This window comes from Acanthochromis polyacanthus, chromosome 7 (assembly GCF_021347895.1).
Source record: "Acanthochromis polyacanthus isolate Apoly-LR-REF ecotype Palm Island chromosome 7, KAUST_Apoly_ChrSc, whole genome shotgun sequence".
Lineage (NCBI taxonomy): Eukaryota > Metazoa > Chordata > Actinopteri > Pomacentridae > Acanthochromis > Acanthochromis polyacanthus.
In genome coordinates this window covers 3194311-3203925 of record NC_067119.1, presented here as the reverse complement: position 1 = coordinate 3203925, position 9615 = coordinate 3194311, and the positions used below count along the sequence as shown (strand labels likewise).

The 9615-nt window shown below is 36.4% G+C and overlaps 1 long non-coding RNA gene across 1 annotated transcript; it reads left to right on the top strand.

Moving 5' to 3' along the window:
* Positions 1 to 1681: 1681 nt before the first annotated feature.
* On the top strand, positions 1682 to 9095 carry LOC110969050 (uncharacterized). The gene is made up of 3 exons (XR_007943210.1): positions 1682 to 1801; positions 7823 to 7862; positions 9011 to 9095. It is a non-coding gene; the product is annotated as an uncharacterized LOC110969050 (long non-coding RNA).
* Positions 9096 to 9615: the final 520 nt, after the last annotated feature.

Genomic DNA, 9615 nt, shown 5'->3' with positions numbered 1-9615 from the left:
TCCCCGGGGCCCGACAACAGCCACAGCAGGGCCAAACCAGCGGCAGGGCCGGGGACGAGTCGGTGGACGACCTGGAGCCCTGCCTGCGGAGCACCAGCTACGCCCGGTCCAGCGACATGTACACCCATGTGGGCACCGTGCCCCGAGGAGAGAGGCAGAAGAAGAAGAGCTGCAGAGGGCCGAGAGACAAGAAGAAGAACGAGGAGGAGGAAGGGATGGACGGAGGGCAGAGCAGGAGGACGGACCACGTCAGAGACTCCCCCCTCCTCAGCGCCTTGTCCAGCCTCAGTCTGAGCAGCATGGAGGCTCCCCCGGCCTCGGCCCGGCCGCTGCCCGCCACCCCCACACCCAGCCGGGCTCCAGCTCCAGGCAGCTCCAGGCCTCCTCCAGTGGATCCTGTTAGCATCCAGGAGGCAGAAAGTGGAGGAGAAGCTGCAGCTAAAAGCCCCAGAGCGACGCAAACCCAGGATCTGTACGTACCGATGGACCCCATATCTGAAAGCGAGAGGCAGCGAGGCGTCACGTGTTCACAGGAAGAGCAGAACGGAGGAAAGTAAGGAGCGTTTATTTTTATTTTTAGACGTCCAGAAATAGTCTGAGGAGGAAACCTGCTGTCACCGGAGGAGTTAAAGGTGTTGATTAGCGACACATTCAGAGACCTGAACTCGTTTGTGTTCAGTTTATCTGTAGTCAGCCTGAAAATGTCACCAGAAAAACTTTTACTGGGCAAGAAAGTAAGAGTTTGAGGTTTTTAAAACAGAGAACAATGACTTAGTAAGAGGAGGATTGGTTGCAGTGGATTAAGGAGAAAATGAAAGGAAAGAATAATTTTTTCAAGTTATAATGAAATAAATTTCCTCATGACTTAATTATAAAATAAATCTATAAATTTTAATAATATAAATATTATATATATTGCATTATTATATTACTGGCAATGAATAAATTATTTGTATTATTGTTTTTTTAATTATTGTTATTAGTGAGAATTTAACATGTTCATCTAAAACATTATTAGTTTAATGTGAAGCAAAAAGCTTTTGAAAAGTCTTTTAAATTTCAAGAAAGTGACATTACTTTTAGAGTAAACATAGTAAATAATCAATTTATATTTAAGATTATACTATTTATATTAACATAATGTATATAATAATATATGGTAAGAAGTTGCATTTTTAAAATTATTATTTACAATATATGGGAACGACCCCACAGATAATTTTTAATTATTTTTTTTATTATTATTTTTATTATTATTACAAGACTAAAGACAAAAAAATGCTTTACAGTGAGAAAAAGGTTGGAATTTTATTTGATTAATAAATAAGTAATAATAATAGTAATAGAGTAATAATAATAATAAGCTGTCATTTTAATCAGAATTTTGTGTAATTTTAGGAGAAATTGGTTTTACTATCAGAAAAACGTTATAATTTTAAAATATTCCGAAAAAAATCGGAATTGTAGAAGACAAACGTTTTAACAGGACAGTAAAATTAATGCTATTATGAGAATTGGTCAGTCTGAGCAGTTATCAAACACTTACTCAAACACTTCTACAAAACGTATTTTAAGATAAAAACATAAACAGTCGTATCAGCAGCGGACATGCGCAGTAGCGTCCCGGAGCTCCGTCAGGCAGCGGGTCGAACGTCGGTCTGCTGCGGGAGAAGATGAGCGAATCTGGGGGTTTAAAGAGCCGCTCGGTCCGCTGCGGAGAACCGGAGGATGTGAGGAGGTGAGGAGCTTCGAGATTTACGTTTTTTGAGGAGGTTTGAGGAGAAACTGAAGAGAATTCACGGTAAACATTCAGACTCTGGACGGATTTTAGGAGTTTATTTTGATGCATTTGAAGCAGAAAGTTGAGTTTTTCTGCCGTTTTTGCTGATTTTGGATCCTGAAAAGCAGAAAACGGTGAAAGCTTTGCAGCTTTGAGCAGAGTTTTAGCGGTTTGAGCTGTTTGTGTGCAGCCTGGAGTTACATAAGAAGAGAATCTGATCCTCAGCTCTGGTCTCAGTTTGTGATAAGAGTTTCTGGCAGAGATGCAGCAGCTGCTTTCTCTCAGTCTGACCTCATTTAAAATCACTTTATTGAGGAGATTTCACTGCTTTAGGACCTGAAAGTGTCTCAGAAGAGCTTCCAGGGTCTTAACTTTCCTCTAAATTGATTTTTTCAAACATTGTTGTGGTTTATTTCATAATTAAGATGATATTTGAATAAAAAAAAATCAGATTACATGTTTTTTTCAAATACAGTTAATAGAACAGAGAAAAACTACACTTTACTGCAAATACTTCACTTTAATTGAGTAAAATTCTAAAAACAGGGTTATTAGAGTATTTTATAGTGTTTTATTGGTGCTTTTGTTCAAGTTATGACAGTTAAAGCTCAGAAAACTGTAAAAATATCAGTAACATGCAAATTTTTCTGTGAATAATTTACTTCAATGTGATTACAATTTTAAAAATAGAACTGTTAAGAGAATTTTGTATTGTTTTATTGGTATGAAAAATGGTATTTTACTGATATTTTCACAGTTTAACTTGCACCAGTACCAATAAAACGCTATAAAACTGCTATAATACAAATAATACTACTATAGTCAAGGTTTTACTCAAACAAAATAAAATATTTGCAGGAAAACATAGTTTTCTTTGTTCAATTAAAAAATATAGGTCACAACGATGAGAAAGAAATCGCAGTTTTCCTTAAAAAGTTAATATTTCATAAGAATATGGTTTTAATTTGACCAAAAAGTCGCATTATTGTGAGAAAAAACTCTAAACTTCTATGTTAAACAGTAATCAGATCCTTTATTTTTTACTAAAATGCAAATAAATGCTATAAAACCTGCTGCCATGTAAGTAATGGTTTGATACCCCTGATCTAGAGGATGTAAATGTAAGAGAAAAAAGGTTAAATAAATTTCTTAGAGCATTTAACTTCATTTTGAAAAAGTTCCAAGAAAATATGTTTTGTAAATGAACAAAGTAAAAATAATGAACTTGAAAAATGTTGCTAAATAAGTTGTAATATCAGATAGAAAACAGCATTATTTTACAAACTGTCATTTCATGTAAAGAAAAGAGACTTTTATTTTTTACAGAATGACATTTCAGTCTGACTGAATCATTGCATTAGAAATATTTTTGCCACACTGTTCAAGCACATTTCTGATTTTATTTTTAAAAAGCCCCCTGACCAGTTCCGTCTGAATTCACAGATGGGGGTTGCAGCATCATTTTCAATTTGGCTTTGGAAGATAGTGGTGGGAGATCATGATAAAAAAAAAAAAAAACTTTACGTGCAAAATGTGTAGTTTTTGAGTTATGGCATTTTCAAATTTTAATATTTCAGGTCAAAATGCCCTCCCCCCAATCCTCACCTGGAATTTTTAGGTTTTATGGGCTAGTTTGAGGGTAAAATTGAGCATGATGCAGTGATGGCTAGAAGTTGGGACGTTGCATGGCTATAGTAAGAGGATAGACGAGTTTCTGTGCAAATTTGCAGATCTCTACCACCTGCGCTACATTGACTTCAGGGTCCTTGAAAATTCGGCACTTTTCATGGGGGTCAATGTTCAGCAGTCCATATCTCTCTAAATAATGGGCCTCGAGGGCTCCCCCTGTATAAGTTATAAGCCAGTCTGGTCTAGAGCAAAACTAAATGGTGCTAAGACATTAATCTGTAAGATTTCTAGTATTTTTAAAACCCTTAACCCTACTCGCGAGTGATTTTTACAAATAATTATACATTTTGGGCAAGCCCCCCCCCTGCTCTGTAGAGACTTCTCCTGATCGTGTGTGTGTTTCTAGGACATCACCAACATGCAGGGAGCTTGGAGAAAAAATTTCAAGTCTCTTTGATACCCAGAAGCAGAGATATAAGCATTTTAAAACCTAAAAATTCCAGGCGAGGATTGGGGGGAGGGCATTTTGGCCTGAATTATTAAAATTTGAAAATGCCATAACTCAAAAACTACTGGGAGTATAAGCCTGTAATTTTGCACACAAAGCTTTTTTATCATGATCTTCCACCACCAGCACCCACAGGTATATTGAAGATGGTGCTGCAATCACCTTCCTGAATATTTGGTGTTTTGAGATGGAATAAGCCCCCTAACAGCAAACGTTGTGTATAATCAGCTGTTTATTTATTTATTTATTGTCGAAGGTTTTTTTTTAAAATATATTTTTATTTATTTTGCAGTGTAGACATCACTGTAGAACCTGAGCTCAGAGTTGAACCTATTTTTTTAAATATTTAATATAATAATTAATATAATAATTCTGTTATAAAATCTGTAGAAATAATAAGAATTTAATTTAATCTAAAAAATGTGTAATTTTTCAGTTAAATGTTGTATAGTTGTAATATTAAAACTAAAACAAAGCCACTCTTGTTTATAAAGCAGCAGTTTTACTAAACATTTTTAATTTAATGTTAATAAACATCAACATTTGGTGTACTGTTACCACGGCAACCGTCTAGTTTCAGTCTAAGTTTAACTTTCAGAGTGGGTTTTGTTTCTGGTTTCTGAATCAGTCGGAGCAGAAGAAGTGGTTTCTGAGGTTCAACAGACTTTCTCCTTCCTGTTACTCTCTGTTTGGGTTATTATGGGATGTTTCTGGACGTCTGCAGGAAGTTAAAGGCTGTAGAACCCCATGCTGGTTTAAGGAGAGAAGTCTGGAGGAATAGACTTCAACCGTTAGTAGAACAGCTGCAGATCATCAGAACCAGAACCAGAATCAGAGCCAGAGCCAAGACCAGGACCAGGACAAGAGCCAGAACCAGAACCAGAATCAGAGCCAGAGCCAAGACCAGGACCAGGACAAGAGCCAGAACTAGAACCAGAATCAGAACCAGAGACAGAGACAGGACCAGGACCAGAACCAGAGACAAGACCAGGACAAGAGCCAGAACTAGAACAAGAATCAGAACCAGAACCAGGACCAGAAGGAGAATCAGAACCAGAACACTTTTAATAGAAAGACTGAATAGTTTAACGTTAGAAATGTGTGAAAATGACGGCGGGACATTTTCATATCGACCCGGTAATCTCATTTTGTGGTTCAGAGCTCTGATCTCTGCGGTTTAAACCCCAAAAGAAAAGAACTGCTGTGATGACGATGACGATGACGACGACGACGACGACGACGATGACGATGACGACGACGACGACGACGACGACGACGACGATGACGATGACGATGGTCTTTTCTTTATAAAGCAGTTTAAAAGTTTAAATCCACCAAAGTTCAGGTGATTCTGCTGCAGCTGGAAGTCTTAAAGTTGAACGTTTCAGTCGGCTCTTCAGCCTCCATGTGTTTCACAGACTGATCTCTAAGCTCCGCCCCCTCTCAGGTGTTCTGCCTTATTGACCAATCAGAGCTCCGACAGCTTCACTGACCTTCTGTTCACCTGTAAAGGAGGAAAACTGATGATGTTTAGTTAGTTTCAGCTTCAGTCTAACAGAAATCTGATAACCGCAAACAAAAAAACAGTAAAAGCAGCAGCTTTAATTAAGAATATCAGTTAAATAACTTATTATTAGAACTGAATCTGTTTGGACTAAAACTAATTTCAGTTTAAAACAGGAAAAGAGCTGCAGCCTCCAGAATTTTCTCATTTCTGCCTGTCTGGACTCCAGCTTTACTCATAATAAAGAAAAGATGAAGATTTTTTTCTCTCTTCAGTCTGAAATTGTTGCACAAACTCCATAAATCACATTTGTTTTGACTCATATTCCACCACAAAGTTCTGCAGATGTAATTATTCCATTAAACTAAAGCTGGCTATGAGGAAACAGAAATCAGTCCGTCTGTTTTTCCTCCACAGTTTGGCATAAACGTGATAAAATCGAGCTTTCAGGCGGTTAAACGTCGACATTCAGGACCTAAAATGAGCCGCTGGAGGTTTGTTCTTCTCGACGTTTCTCAGACGGTTTCTCCTCCACATCTGTGTTTTTCTGCCGTCTGTCCTCAGAGTTTGTGTTTGGGAACAAAAGGTCGCCTCCCCAGACTCCTGAAGTATGCAGCGTGAACAGAGACCCAAAAAAAAAAAAGACAACAACACAAAAAACCACAAAGTTAGACTCTGAAGACTGCTGCTGTTCGACTGTTTCTACAACGAGTCATTTGTTCTTTTGTAACGTTAGACCAACAGTGAAATTACACAAATTTAAATGTATTTAAATCAGAAAACAGATCATTATTTTACATATTTGTAATTAAATTAATGAAATAAATTAATTAATTAAATTATTTTTAATTGCTAGTAAAATCAGAATTTTTTTATGTTTTTACAAATGATTGGCAGTAAATAAAATTAATATTTGAAAAAACCCAGATATTTACCATAATTTAAAAGAATAATAATCTTTATTAAAAATATACATTATGATAGATAAAATGCTATATAATATATGATAATATTATATAGTATATAACATATAATATTTTAAAAATTTATGTATTAAAAAGTGCAGATTTTAAATATTTTTTACGATTTTTCCTGTTTTCTTAAATTACAGTTAATTGCTAATAAAATCACTGAAAAAATGATTAATTTACCTTTTTATTTTTTAATTTGTTGCTGTTAATAAAATGCCAAAACTGTAAATATTTTCAACACTGTGTATCTTTACAAACAGTATTTCATTTTGCTTCTGAGGAAGTGAGTGTGTAGATTTGAGGTTTTCACAGAACAGCAGAGAAATAAATTCCTCCCTGGAGAAGCAGCTGGGTGGAGTCGGATCAGCTCACAGCTCAGAACACACAGTGTACATCTACTGCTACTAATACTGTTAGTACTACTAGTACTCCTACTCAGATACATGTAATATTTACTGATTAAGACGTGGAAGTTGTTGGGTATTTCCACATGAACCAACCAGAGCAAACAGACTGTAAACATGATGTCAGCGGTCGGGTTGTTTACTTCTGTTACCGTGGAAACGGTAAATAAATCTGATCCGACCGCCGTCTGACAGCGATGAGGTCACAACAAGCTGTGAAATATCAACTCTCCTCATGAGTACAATGCAGGTTTTAGTGTTTTATGGAGCACAAGTTTACATATTTAGGTTAAAACCCGCTGTGTTTGTATAGTTTGGTTTTATCAGTGTTTAGATGCTGCACTGTAAAAAAATGTTTCTGTAGTTTTTTTAAACTGTAATTAATTGCTTTAGATTTTTGAGTTTTTAGTTTTATTAGTTGAATTTTTTTTAGTTTTCAAATATTTTTTGTTTTTAATTAATAGATTTTTGTTTTCAATTAATTTTTTTTCAGCTGTTAATTAATTTTCAAAAAGTGTGATTATTATACTTTGAAATGTTGAATTAATTCACTTTTTTCCGTTTTTAATAAATACATTTTCATGTACATATTTTTACAGATTTCCCCTATTTTTTTAAATTAGAGATAATATCTAGTAAAATCACGGAATCAGAAATAATAATAAATACAAAATAATACTTTAAATGTTTCAAGTATTTTACAGATTTTAAACGGGATTAAATAAACTAAAAATAAAAAGACTATTTTGCAGATATTTATCTTTTATGGTTTTCAAACATCACAGTATTCTAACAGTTTTTGATGTGATTTTTGACCATTTGTTTTTTACATATTTATTTTTAAACGTGCAAAAGAGCTTGCTACACAAAGGCTTGTTGTACATTTATAATAGACAGCTTTTCTGTAATAAACTCATCCAGAAACAGAGACTTTATGTATGTTTGGGAGTTTATTGTCAGTTTCAGGCCTGTAGAATAAACTATTTTTAATATTAACTGTTATTAAGTGTTTATTTGGTGTTCCAGGCCTCAGGATGTGACCTACGGCGGTGGAGAATACGTCAAAGTGAGTTAAACTTTATCTTTTATCTCTTCTTCTTCGTGTTTTTTCTTCTTTCTGCTGCTTTTCTTGCTTCTTCTCGCCTAAACCGACACTTTCTGAGTGAAATCAAACCTGGTTTCTGTAAATCTGGCTCGGGTTCAAGCCACAGAAAAACAGAAAAGACTCGAGGAATTCACCGGCATAGTTTGATGCTGCCTCGGTTACCAATGGCAACCAGAGAAGAAGAGAAGAGAGGAGTTCCAGCCCGTTGACTTCTAATTGGATACTTGATGAACGAAAACACTGGACACACACACACACGCACACACACACACTCCTGCTTTGTTTTGAAGTGGTTTGGCCCGCTGCCTGATTCAGGGTCCGGTGGGACGAATCATTCTATCCGAGCTGAGGGGGGAGGAGAAAAACACTGTAAAAAACAACTAATTAAATTGTAGATAATATCCAATGAAATCACAGAAAAGGAGATTAAAATGACACATTTATTTAGTTCTAAATTTAGATGTTTAAGCAGTTCTACAGGTATTTATTTAAGCTTTAATTTCTATTTTAAAAGCTGTCTTCATTTATTTGCCTGTTTCAAATTGAATGTATTTATTTACTTCTGTTTTAATAAATATTATCACATATTAGCTGTTATTAGAAAATATTATGGTAGAAAAACAAGTAAAATAAAGTTTCTAATTGATAGTTAATTATTATACAACATTAGATTGAAAAATGACAGTTTTTTTGCTTATTTTGAAGATACTGGCTGTTATTTTCTCTGCATTACTATTTTCGACATTTTTCTGGCTCCCTTTAAGCCAGTTTTTCACTTTTTTTTTAAATTTTTTGCACAGTTTATTTTTTTACAGTGTAAGTGTTTTCCAGTTCGTCCTTGACTGATTTACAGTAGCTTTATTTTTGATTTGTTTGTGTAAAGACACAAAAGGCCGCCACTGAGCGATGGACATGTGGCACAATAACGTTGCCGTGGCGACGAGGCCGAGACTCCGGCTTGGTGTTTGGGCCTCTGGTGGGATGGATGGATGCTGGGATGGATGGAGGCCAGGGTGGGGACGTTAACTGACTAAAGTTTGCTCTGGGTCTCTGTGATGGTTGCGTTGTCGTGTTTTTCTATCTCCTGACTGAATGCGATGCCGTTCCAGTTCTCCAAGGAGAAGTTCTGGCTGGAGCCGCCGTCAGAGAAGCTGAGGAAGGAACTGGAGGAGGAGCTGAAGCTGAGCGGAGCAGACCTGAAGAGCCACGCCTGGTACCACGGGTGCATCCCCTGGGAGGTTCGGATTCAATACTCACCAACAGTCACATAGTTCAACTGTAGAAGGAAGATTTCAGCGTTCTGAGAAGACATAAATGTAGCATTAGAGGGTAAATGTAGCTTTAGAGGGTAAATGTAGTGTTAGAGGGTAAATGTAGCTTTAGAGGGTAAATGTAGCTTTAGAGGGTAAATGTAGTGTTAGAGGGTAAATGTAGTGTTAGAGGGTAAATGTAGCTTTAGAGGGTAAATGTAGTGTTGGAAGGTAAATGTAGTATTAGAGGGTACATGTAGCTTCAGAAGGTAAATGTAGTATTAGCTGATAGGATGTACTGTGGTTCCACAAGGCTCCAGCAGATGTAGAAACCTGTATTCTCCACGTCAGTTAATGTATTGCAGATCAGCTGTAGTTCCTGGTTCTTCCACCAGGTGGAGCCCCTTCCTGTTTAATACTGTGGAAACCAGATGAGGCATAACTCAGACTACTGGCAGAGACCA